The following is a 13274-nucleotide window of genomic DNA, read 5'->3' as shown; positions in this document are numbered from 1 at the left end:
CATTCAAGGTGATAGAACCTGAGCAACAAGGGAATGGCGAATAGTGCAACTCAATGAGCTAGATGAATGACAAATGAATGTTGTGGAGAAACCAAGAAAACACGATGAAGAAAGAAAGCGACACCATGATGTGCGTGTGATTAGAACGAATTAATTCAAGGTTAGGGACAAAGTACTGCTAGACAAATTGGATCCACGAATGTTCCCTTCGAACCTTAATTCAAGAGGGTCAAACCCATTTATGGTACTAAGACAAGTGCACCTATCAATTAATAGTATAGTTACGATGAGCAAAGATATCATTCCCTCGAAGACTAAAAGTACTAGTAATTACCGTCTTTCTATTATTTAACTGATAAATTCAAGTGATTGATTAAAACTGAAATTAACTAAATTAATTAACTACGAATGTGACAAAAAAATCAGGAAAAATAATTGAATAATAACCAATAATTGAAACATTACCCATGAAAGAATTCACCTAGATTTCATCTGCAATTATCAATCTAAATTACGCAATTTCTTCACTTAGTATCTTGATCAGTAGAATCTCTAAATTATGCTAATATCTCTCTTCAAGAATAAGAGTAACTGACTTTAGATGGATTAAATGAAATTTCTTTCTAATTAAAACCCCTATTATCACATTAACGCAATTTATGGATTCTCCTATTAGAGTTTACTCTAATTCGGTAGATTTATGTCGTCCTATTTCTAGAATTACATGCAACTCCACTCAATTACGTAAGATCTACTCTTAAACAGGGTATATTCCTCCTCTAATTTAAGCACAACATGGATTAATAGTTTAGAAATATTAAACCAATAATTAATTACACATAATTGAGAACAAGATCTAAGTATTTATTGTGTAAAATAAAAAATCAAACGACATAATCCATCATAGGGTTCAACTCCCTAGGTATTTAGGAAATTAGTTCATGCTTACAAATAAAAACATCCAAAATACTATATAACCACAAGAAATAAAGAAACTCATAATAATCTCTAAACAAATCAAAAGGGAATCTTCAATCTTGATGGAAATCTGCTTTAGGATCCGTTTCAATGGTATTTTTCGAGTTATTTTCTTGAGTATTCTATGAAGGCTCACTCCTATATTCTTATTTTTTCATATATAGGTTTCAGAATGCCCGAAATCCCTAAAAATTACGTTTTTCCACTGTTCGAAGTGCAATTCGTAAAATTGACATGACCTGTCACATGGTCGTGTGTTTAAGTCGTGCGGAATGGGCCAGCCTGTGTGCCCTTGTACCTTGCTCCAAAATTTCAGTTTTCACTCCTTTTGCTCTAAATTTCTCTTCTAAGTATAAAAACATGAATTTAAAGGATTAGGAGTATAAAATTCACCATTAACATTGAATAATCACCTAAAAACACATTAAGAATGAGACTAAAATATGTTACTTTTAGCACATATCAAATATCCTCACACTTAAGCGTTTGCTTATCATTAAGCAAAATTCTCAACCCACATTCAAGTTAACGTCTCTCAATTTATTATTTCCACCGATAATGTCTTAGGATAATTTACAAGTAATCATGCATTGAAAATTCACACTAAAATGACACTAAATGGTACAAAGCAATCAAAGAAGAAAGTTTCAAGGTTTAAAAATATTAGGCATCTCTCCTATCTCAATAATTACTTGAAATTAAAACTCAACAAGAAATAACATCCTCACTAAAGATTCACTCAAAGTGTTTAAGGTTCAAGTAATATGTACTCAATAGTCAAACGAGAAATGTTATTACCATAGACTTGCTTGAAAATCAAATCTCCACCACTATAGTATGAGATGACACACCAATCTAGAGGTCTTTATAAGGTTGTAATGGGGCTTAGATTACGGGTATGGAAAAAGTCAGAAAAATTGATTAAAATCGAGAATCGAGTTGATAAGTTACCAAACTAGAAAAAATCATTTGTTGAATTAAAAGAATTCACATCAACAAGAAATAAATAATAAAAATGAGCTTTTCAACACAATATAAAACTAACGATTCAAGCTCAATTATAAAAAAAAGATCCTCAAATTTTTCAAATATTTTTTTCTTTTTTTATCACAATTTCTCTTTTGCAAAAGAAATTCAACAAAACAAATGATGAAACATAGTTTGGCAACTAACCAAATCAAATCTCAACAAAAAGGGAGTCAATCAAAAGGGATAATTTTACAACATAGATATGAGTTATGGGTTAACATAAATGGGTGAGAGAAAAAAATGTTCCGGGGGTTACGAAGGAAACTTCGAGTTCATATTGGTCATGGGTTGAGAACGGGAAGTGAACTCTATGAGAACTAAAACTGCCTTGAATTCTTATAATTTTTATATATATTTCTATATATTCTATAATTTTTTAAGATTTTTATTATTTTTTCTAATTTTTACTAAAATTTAAATATTTTTTTATATTTTTAATAAAATTTAATAATTTTTATAAATTTTATTGAATTTTATTTGTTATATTTTTTTTGCCACAATCACGTCAAATTGTGATACGTGATGGCTTTAACTGAATTTTGTATGTTTGGTCTATTATTATTATTGAGTAGATTAATCAATTAACATTTTTCAGGTGGTAACGCCATGGTTTTCGAACTAGAAGTTTTTAGGAATTCAATTACTCTTCTTTGTTTCATAGGGTTCAGAAGCGTTTTCTATATCTTAGGGTTTTTAAAAAATAAATACATCTAATTCCAATGTTGGTTTACTTTTAATACTGTTATTCTAGAAATTTGTGAATTTTTTTTTGTAAATGGTGCTAAAAACTTGACGCGAGAAAATCATATATATATATATATAATAAAATTAAAAAATTAAGCTCATAAGATATTAACACCTTCCTCTACTACTAGCAAGTACATACGATCATTGTTAAGTAATATATTACAACGAAATAATTTCGTTGAAGGAAGTATTCTGAAGATCAAATCCACAGAGATTTACAATTCTAAAATAAAAATATATATATTATCAATACAAGAATATAATTAAACTGATAAAAATTTAAGTAATATATAATTATTAAAAAAAATAAAAAAGTAATAAAATAAATAATTTAATAATTGAACCTATTGTGGAAAAGAAGTCGTAATGATAAAGTTTTATCTTTAATTAGTGGGATTTACTCATCTAATTCGGTTATTGATAAATCTAAGGCTCATGACTGATATGGTCATCAAGATGTAGGTACCTGCATTGGTGTATAGCTTATAAGTGTATATCATATATAAATTAACTAAACCTTAAACCATCACTCTCATCAACCCCTACTGCCTAAGTTGGTTTATATCTTATAGGGAAAACCTTCAATTGGTGCATATCTTAGTGGGTTTAGCTAACTATTCAACTAAATCATTAAAGTTAAGCAAACACTCTCAATGTTTAATTTTCTCTTAGATTATTCCTTAACCAGCTTTCACTTACATTAATTATGAAAAACAAATTTAACATAAACTCATTTCTAAGTTATATTGATCAATAACTCATTAATTTTCGATTTACTTCACCACTATTTGAGCAGTTAGTTTATAACCGACATCAAATCAACAAACAAAAATAATAAATCAATACTAAGAACAATAATTGAAAAAAAAAACTCTTATTGAATAATTGCAGCTCCAATCTCTATTCAAGTGTTGTATCGATGAATGTTAGCATTGCAACTGTTGACACCATTTTTTTTGATAAAACGGGGTCGACTTAGGTTTTGAAAAATGAAAACGAATGTGGGAGTCGCCACCAATATTTTTTGATGAGGTGTGATCGGGTCACCTCATAAAATGGTTGTTTGTAATAAAAGGTTTAGATTTATTAAAACAATGCTTTTGGTCTGTGAAATTCAGAAAAATAGGTTCAGGAGTCGGTTACGTACGAGGAAGGGTTAGCACCCTCGATACGCCTAAAATTGGTACCTCGTTGATTAATTAGTGTCTTAATGTTGAAGGTTGAAAGATTTTAAAATATGATCCTTGTATTAGAAAAACTTAGATATATCAAATTAGCCGTTAAGACCTCTCTTATTTCGGTGAGAGAAAATGTCATACACAATGAGTTAGGGCATGATATTTCACCTCCCCAAAAAATGAGCTTGTCCAAAAACTCGTGCAATAAAATTTAAAAGACTATTCAATTGTTTAAGTCAGATGAAAAAATCGCAGCCTAATGCGTTAAGGCATAATTTCTCAAAACTCTAAACATTGAATATTACCTTTATTGTTTTTAGGAAAATCCTCATCTCGAGAAAACAACGTGTCATATCCAATGCGTTAGGACACAACGTATTGAATTCCCGATAATGAACTTTTTATTTATGTTTTTTGATTAAAAAGCGTTTTCGATTATTTAGATCCAACAAAAAAATTGGAACCCAATGCGTTAGGGCTCAGTTCTCTCGAATCTAAACATGAAATTTTGCTTATTTGAAAGTCGAAACTTATGTGTCAAGATAAACTAATCTAACTTGGAATAGTAGAAATGAAACACGAGGTTAATATGCGTACAAAGCAATATTGAATGCGATAGCATAAAAATAATAAAAGCAACAATAATAAGAATGAATAAAAAGGGCAAATGATAATATGCAAAATAAAAAGTATAAGCAAATAAAATTAAAATATTCTTTTAAAATAATGACGAAAACGTATATAAATAAACAAATAAAGAGAAAGAACAAAGTTATAAAAAGATATATATGTATGTGTTTATAAAATAGGTATATAGAAATATGTAGATATGTATGTAATTAAAAATATATAAGAAAAATATAAGTATGTATATACACGTACATTTATAAATACACTACACCAAAACAGACTTTTAGCGGCATCTTTTGTGGCGTTTGGACGGCAAACGCCGCTACAAATCAAGCATTAGCGGCGCAAAAAATAAAAAGCCGCTAAATATCTGGCATTAGCGGCACTTCACCCAAAACGCCGTAAAAGAACATCATTAGCGGCGTTTACCATCATGCGTCGCAAAATCTCAAGACCAAAACGCATCGTTTTTGTCTTGATGTATACTAGAATTAGTGGCGATTAGGAGAAAACGCCGCTAAAGCAAGCATTAGCGGCGCATTGTGGGAAGCGCCGCAAATATCTTAACGAAAACGCACCGTTTTGGTATCGATGCATATTAGAATTAGTGGCGCTTACAAAAAAAAACGCCACTAAAACAAGTCATAGTGGTGCTTACGAAAAGCGCTGCCATATATGATAACCAAAACGCAGAGTTTTGATCTTGATGTAGATTAGATTTAGTGGCGTTTATTAGAAGTGCCGCAAAAAATCTTAACCAAAACGCAGCATTTTGGTCTCGATGTATAATACAATTAGTGGCGTTAGAGAAAAATGCCGCTAAAGCGTAACATTAGCGGCGCTTGTTTAGTAGCGCCGCAAAATATCTTAACCAAAATGCAGAGTTTGGTCTTGTAGTATACTAGAATTAGTGGCGTTTGGAGAAGCGTCGCTAAATTTCTTAACCAAAACTCAGCGTTTTGGTCTTGATGTATACTATAGTTAGTGGTGCTTACTAGAAAATGCCGCTAAATAATAGTATTAGCGGCGCTTTGAGATAACCGCTGTAAGATATGCACACCAAAGCGCAGAGTTTGGTCTTGGGGTATATTAGAATTAGTGGCGCTTATGGATAAACGCCGCAAAAGCATACTATTAGCGGCGCGTTTTTAGAAGCGCCGCAAAATATATTAACCAAAACACTGCGTTTAAGTCTTGATGTATACTAGAATTAGTGGCGTTCACGAGAAATCGCCGCTAAAGCATATTATTAACGGCGCTTTTTGGGAAGCGCCGCAAAATATCTTAACCAAAACGCACAGTTTTGGTCTTAACCATGCATTATATAATGTAGGTTATTATATATTTAGTTTATCGTATTTGGTTTATGTTTAGGATATTAGGGATCATTATATAATGTTTATTATTTTTGGATTATAGTTTAGGGTTTAGGGTTTATGATGTAGGTATAGTGTTTTTGGTTTAGGGTTTGAGAGTTTGGGGATTAAAGTTCAGTGATTATTATAAGTTAAAAAGTTTATCGTATATAGTTTAGGGTTTTAGGGTTAATCATTATATAATGTTTAATATTTTGTGAATATTAGAGTTTTTAGTTTTTAGTTTAGGGTTAATCATTATGGTGTTTTGGGTTTAGGGTTTAAGAGTTTGGGGTTTAAGATTTAGGGTTTGGGGTTTAGGCTGCTTTAGTCAGGTTAAGCGGTTAATTAGTGTTTTAGGGGTTGATGCATGTCGTTAACGGTCTGCAGTTTATAATTTAACGTTTACAGTGCATGGTTTTGGGGTTTGGGCGATTTAGGGTTTAATGACTTTTTTGGTACCAATTTTAAAAAAATGACAAATACGTATTGTTTTTTAATTATTATTATGATACTATAGTTCTAAGTGACACAAATGACTAGTTTACTAATTAATGACGAATGACATATTTATATATGATGAAACAAATTATTTAAATATTGTGTTATTTACATATATATATTAATCATTTATATATTCACTTAAAAATAGAGTATTTATAATTTTAAAATTATAATACATTATTTGAATAATATAAATAATTAATAATTAATAATTTTGAATAATGATAAAATTTAAATTATAGACTCTCTAAGATTTATATTTAAAATTTATAAAATTTTAACAATTGAAATTAATAAATTTGTACAAAATATTTAAATAATATTATTAATAATATTAATAATGTCATAATTTTAATGTATGAATTAAAAATAATGTCTACAAGAATGTAAATAATTTATAAAAAACCTAAATATTAGCGGCGTTTGTTAAGAAAACGCCGTAAAAATATCTAAAAATGAAGTAATACGACACCGTTTCGTTGACGAGTTTCAAGTTAGTGGCATTTTTTTGTGAAAACGCAGCAGAAGTTGTGAAAGTAGTGGCGTTTATGCATAAGCACCACAAATATTATAATATAAAACGATGCTGTTTTCATAGCAATGATCGATTAACTTTTCCGAATGCGGCGCCGTTTCAGTGTTGTCAAAAATTTTATAGTGGCGTTTTTGAAGGGAAACGCCGCAATAATTAATAGAATTTCCCTATGCGGCGTCGTTTCTGTACTGGAAAATAATTTAATAGTGGCGTTTTGTTAGAAAACGCCGCAATCATATATAAACTTCCCCAATGCGGCGCCGTTTGTGAGCTTCATAAATTCTAATAGTGGCGTTTATTATAAAAACGCTGGAAAACTCAACGCAAAACGTCGCCGTTTCGCTTACTGAAAACAATTTTGGGGTATACCCCTGAAGCAATCCTCCCCCAGCCCCAAATTCATCGCCCCCAAATCCCTAAGTGGCCTTCTCTCTGTGAATTTCTTGCGTCCAATTAGTTGAATAATCTTCTTGCCCAATTTCTTGAAATACCAAATCCCTAAATCGCCTCCTTCTTGTCGAATTTCTTGAAATCCCAAATCCCTAAATCGCCTCCTTTCTCCTTCCAGATTCTGTTCTGATTCTGTTCCAAATTTCAAAGGTTCGATTTTGTTCCGATTCTGCGTATGTAATCTTTGGGTTTTCTAGTCTTTCTTAATTTTATTTTTTTATTCGTGAATTTTATTTTGATGTTCCTTACTTTAAAAAATTTCTCTTCTCTCTGTATAGGGTTTTTGTTCATTTCAGTTCATCGTCCTACAGGTACTGTAATTGTTTGTTTTTACTTCTATTTGGGAATGGTTTCAGAGTTGGGTATGCAACTGATGTTATGTTGTTTCAGTATAGGGTTTAGGTTTATTTCATTTCGCCGTTGAAAGTGGTTTTCTACATCTTCCTGCAGGTACACTGGTTTTATTTATGTTTGAAATTGTTTTTCTCGAAATGGTTTCAGTGGGTGTCTTGATTTCATTTCATTTAACTGGTTTTAGGCAACGTTTCACAGAAAATTGTTGTTGTGGATATGTTTCTGCATTTTTTAGGCATACTGTTCTGTTACTGTTTTTTCCTCCATGTGTAAACTGTAGAAATCTTAAAGTATGCAGAAACATGAAGTATCTAGCAACAGAGCCTGGATTTAATCTATTTTATTTTTATTAAATTATTACATGTACTTAGGTTAAATAATTTTTTAGTATAATGTGTGATAAGTTACAGAAATTGAAGGTAAAATTGGTAATTTAGAATTGCCGAAATTAACAGATCATGAAATTGAGTACGTCATAAGATTTGAATCACTTGAAAATGTTGTCATGTTAAGATTTGTTTGAGTATTTACATATGCTAAATGTTGTGAATGGATTACTATGAAATGAGCCTATGTATTGAATGGTAATGATGTATGGTATTTGTACAAATATGAATAAAGTAGTATTGCTTACAATTGAATTTGTTAAGAACATATTTGGCCAGAAATGTGGTATAAAAATGTGAATGGGCTGATTATGTATTTGCAGGTTGGTATCTAAAATTTAATCTTTTGGGGCTTCGATTTTGTATAGATTTTTTTGCTGGTTTTCCTTTCAAATATTGGATGCTTTTACTTACTTAAAATTGCCATCTAGTTTTCTGCCTTATATTTTCTACTATAATCTGGCATTCAGTTTGCCATGTTTTGGTATTAAATTATTTTGGTCCTTCACAAATCAAAGACGGTATATTAATGTATAGGGACTAATTGATGATACTTTGACTAAATGAATCTAAATATGTTCTCATGTGTCCTGCCATCACCATTGCCGTTAATTACAGCATAAGTTATTGCATATTGAAATGAAGGACCCAAATATAATAAATAGTTAAATTACATAATTAGATAAAATTGAAAGTATCCTTTTTCAATCTACTTTCTTCTCACATTTAAGTTTCATTAATAAATAATTAAATCTTCTTCCATTTCTCAAGTAATTCATTTCCAAAATCTCATTTTAAATGTGTAAATAATATTAACATGGATAAATAAATTGGTCCAAACTATACAAATATTTATATGTTTTCTTTTTTCATTATCTTTTTTATTAATTTTATGCTATTTTAGTCACGAAAAATATATTTTGTTTTATTTTTAATTTACCTAATTAAATAAATTGTATTTAAAGTTATATTTTAAATATTTTATTTTATTTTATTTTAATCACGAATTTTTTTAAATATTTACTTTTTTTTAAAGTTCAAATTTCATAATTTACGTAATTTACATAACTTACATAATTCATAACTTACATAATTTAAATTTATAATACATAACTTATTAATATTTATATATAATTTTAATATATATATTTAAAATTTATATATATATTTAAAAATTGATACATTACATAACTTACATAACCTACATACATAAACTTACATATAATACATAACTTATATAACTTAAATTTAGCAATCATATCATAACTTACATACATAAATAGTAATCATTATATTTACTTTATTAACTTGTGTTTTTTGTAGGCGAGGTTTGCTTGAGAGGTCTCGGATGCTTATGTAAAGAAGGCATTGGGAAAAAGATGGAGAGACAATAAAAGTACTTTGAAGAAAAATTATTATAAGACAAAAACAACCGTCGATGAGAAATTGCAAAATGTCCCGTCGGGTATGTTGAGGTACCAATGGGAAGATGCGGTTAGATTTTGGCATTCGAAGAAAGGCGAGGTATGACGTACTTCCAAACTATTGTAATTATTTTGGTTTATAGTATTTACTATTTACATACTAAAAATTTCATAACGTAGGATCGTGAACAAGTTGGAAAAATCAGCAGGCAGAAACAAAAATTCACTCACACAGCCGGGTCGAGAAGTTTTGCATGTGTAGCTGAGGCGGAGGTATTTTTAATTTTTTAATATTGTCAAATATGTATAACTTTCCATTAAATAATATCTTTACTACTAGCTTGTAGGAACTGTCGTCAGGTCAAAAAGTTGGACGCCTTTAACTTTTTGAAATTACACATAGGAAGAAAGATGGATCTCCCATGACTCCTGAAACTGGTGAAATAATGGTATGTTTACTTAATACGATTTGACTTGTTTTAGTTATTTATAGTGTTTATTTTCTAATGGTTTAATTCATTACTTGTAATGCGACTATTGTTATGTTGCATATGTTTTTTAATATATATTGCGTTCCTAACTATGTGCTTTATTTATTAGGAAAAACTAAAGGATAAAAAGGCGGAGTACGAAGCTATTGCTTCTAGTGATAGTTCTGTTCATCTTGAAGACATTGATAACCGGATTATTACTTAAGTTTTGGGTCCTGAAAGGTATGGTCGGGTTCGATTTCAAGGATCTTTTGTTAGCCCAACCCAATATTTTGGATCCAGCTCGCAGCAATACATGGCTTCGGGGAGTCAGGTTCAAGCTGAAGTTCAGAGGTTAAAAGACCAGATGGCTCAGATGCAAGCGACCACAGTTGAAGTTCAAAGGAAATATGAAGAACTTTAGCTACAACTTAAAGTAGAGGCGGCAGCGAGGGAAGCAGCAGCTGCAGCGAGGGAAGCAGAGGCTGCAGCGAGAGAAGCAGAGCAGAGCAAAAAGTACGACGAACTCCAGCAGCAGCTTCACACTATGATGAAGATGTTTCAATCGCAACTTCCGCCGTCATAGTGTATTGCATAAATATTTATATCATTTTAACATTTAACATTTTTCCAAAAATAATATGAATTCAATTTTATTTATTGATATTAATATTATTTTATTCGTTTAATTTGAAATATTATATAAATTTATTGCTTTTGGCTGGTTTAGATCTGGTTGCTTTTGATTTGTTGCTACAGGAGGACTGAAAAATGAAAAACTTAATATAAAAAAATCCCAAAAATAGTGGCGTTTTTGTATAAAAGCGCAACTAAAGAACATGTTCTTTAGTGGCGTTTAGAAAGAAACACCGCTAAAGACCATGTTCTTTAGCGACGCTTAGAAAAAAACGCCGCTAAAGACCATGTTCTTTAGAGGCGCTTATAAAAAAACATCTCTAAAGACCATGTTCTTTAGCGGCGCTTAAGGAAAAATGCCGCTAAAGAACATGATCTTTTGCGGCATTTTTCTCTAAGCGCCTCTAAAGAACATGGTCTTTAGCGGTGTTTTTGTTTGTAAACGCTGCAAACATTTGCGACGTTTTCGTTAGCGACCTTTTTTACGGTGCTTGTGGAAGCATCGCAAAAGGCCTAAAAAAACGCCGCTAAAGACCTGTTTTGGTGTAGTGATAAGTTATAAAATATATATATGTGTATAAAAAATTATGAAATATCTAAAAATATAAGAGTGTGTGTATACGTGTATATTTATAATAAAAAATGTACATGTAATACCCAAATTTTTCCTGACCCGAACCCAAGTATTAAAACCCAAATATAAAAAAATATATAAAATAAATATAATAAAAGTCCAATACAGTCCAGTATTACAAATTTAATATAATCCAAGCCTGGATTACATTAAGCCTCAAACCCACTAAACACCGGCCCCAAAAAAATTAGCCCAAACAATTAAGGTCCAACATCTAATTCTAACCAAACCCCAAATGAGCCCAAAACACTAAACAACACACGGAAACCCTAGAAGATCCAGGCGCTGCAGCCAAGAACCTCGCGCGTAACAAGCCTCCGTACGCGTGCGCCTTCTCCTCCGTACACGCCACGTCCACCACCTCGGTACACCTGCAAATGGGACGAAAACAACACAATAGAAAGAAAAGGGATATTGTATTTTTATTTTATTCTCTTTCTTTTTCTCTCGGCTATGAAAGAAAGGGAAGAACCTTTGTATTTTTTTTACGCATTCAGAATACAAAAATTAATCAAAAGACCTAAAGGTTATTTTTCTGGGTTTCTATTCTTTTTCATTTTACCAGTTATTCGTTTCCTTTCTTTTATTTATTTTTGTGTTCATTAATCGGGAGAGAAGAGAAAAGATAACAGTAAAAGAAAGAAGGACGTACCTGGTGACAGCATCCTCTCTCTCTCCGTCGTCATCGGAGTTGAACGGGGGTTGAAGGGTCTGAGAAGAGGATTCCTCGAGTGGCACAATGTTTTTAGTTTAGGTTTTATTATTGAAAGTGATAGGTTTTTTTTAGGTTTATTTTAGTCTTAAGCATAGAATTTAAAACATCACCGTTTGTTGCTAATGCAATGGCTTCAGAACGGTGTCGTTTTGAAGACCCCATCCGAACGGTGACCCGATCCGGGAATGATCTGCGCATTATGGATCATTTGGTTTATTTATCCAACAGGTCCTCCCGTGTTTAATAAAATTGCGATTTGATTTCCTTTATTGATATGTAATTGGTACCTCATATTTAATTCTGTATTCACTTAGATCCAAGTTTAAATGTTGTCGTTTCTGTGATTGATTTGGATTATCTCAATGTTTGCGTATAATTACTAGTTTTGTCCTTCATTTTCGAAATAAATCTTAATTTAATACTAATTTAGTTTTCTTTCTTAAAATTCATTGTTATTTTTTATTTATTATAATTAATTCTATTTTCATATATTATAGTTTTTAATATTCGTTATAATATTTCTTTTTGATAGTGTTTAAATTTATTATTATATTTTAAAATGTAATAAATTATTATTTTAGTTTGTATTTTGTATGTTAAATTCATTATACACTAATATTTTGAGTCAATTGTATCTTCAATTAGTTCGGTTTTCTTTTATTATTATTCTAATTTTATTTAAGTTTCGATTTAAAATTTGTTGATTATTATTTTCAATTTCAAAAAAATGCCTTTTATGTTTAATTTTGATTTCAAAAGTTTTTTTAAATAAATCAATTCTTATATTCATTGTTTTTTAACATTATTTTAATATTAGCTTAATATTGTTTTCAAACTCATTATTAGTACAAATTTTCTTTTTTTTAAAAAATCCATTTTTTAAATTATTATCAATATGTTTTAAATTTATCAATATTATTTTAAAATATATATAATTTATATGAAATTATTTTTAGTATACATACGTATATAGAGTATATCATTAACTTCGGATTACCCTTTTTACATAATTTTTATATATAAAGGTTTTACTTCTTAAACCTTATTTACTTTATTCGTTTTATAGGTTATTAAATTATTAATGTGGATGTTTGTATGATGTGATTAAGGTCAATGTTTGTATTTGTCTATTATTTGTTTAATTGCTTCTAGTTTAAGTTTAAATTGTCATTTATCTTTTACATCATATGTATTGTTATTCAATCATGTTCCATTTGTAAGAGGTGAATTCAATTAAAGCTTATAATTG

General features: G+C 30.1%; 1 long non-coding RNA gene across 1 annotated transcript; it reads right to left on the bottom strand.

Annotated features, from left to right (window-relative positions):
* Positions 1–11362: 11362 nt before the first annotated feature.
* Positions 11363–12091, bottom strand: LOC121221112 (uncharacterized). The gene is made up of 2 exons (XR_005918394.1): positions 11963–12091; positions 11363–11681 (listed from the first exon to the last, which is right to left on the bottom strand). It is a non-coding gene; the product is annotated as an uncharacterized lncRNA (long non-coding RNA).
* Positions 12092–13274: the final 1183 nt, after the last annotated feature.

The sequence above is a fragment of the Gossypium hirsutum genome, chromosome D09 (genome assembly GCF_007990345.1).
Source record: "Gossypium hirsutum isolate 1008001.06 chromosome D09, Gossypium_hirsutum_v2.1, whole genome shotgun sequence".
NCBI classification, from domain to species: Eukaryota; Viridiplantae; Streptophyta; class Magnoliopsida; order Malvales; family Malvaceae; genus Gossypium; species Gossypium hirsutum.
The sequence above is the reverse complement of the archived record's forward strand: the minus strand, read 5'-3'. Positions and strand labels throughout refer to the sequence as shown.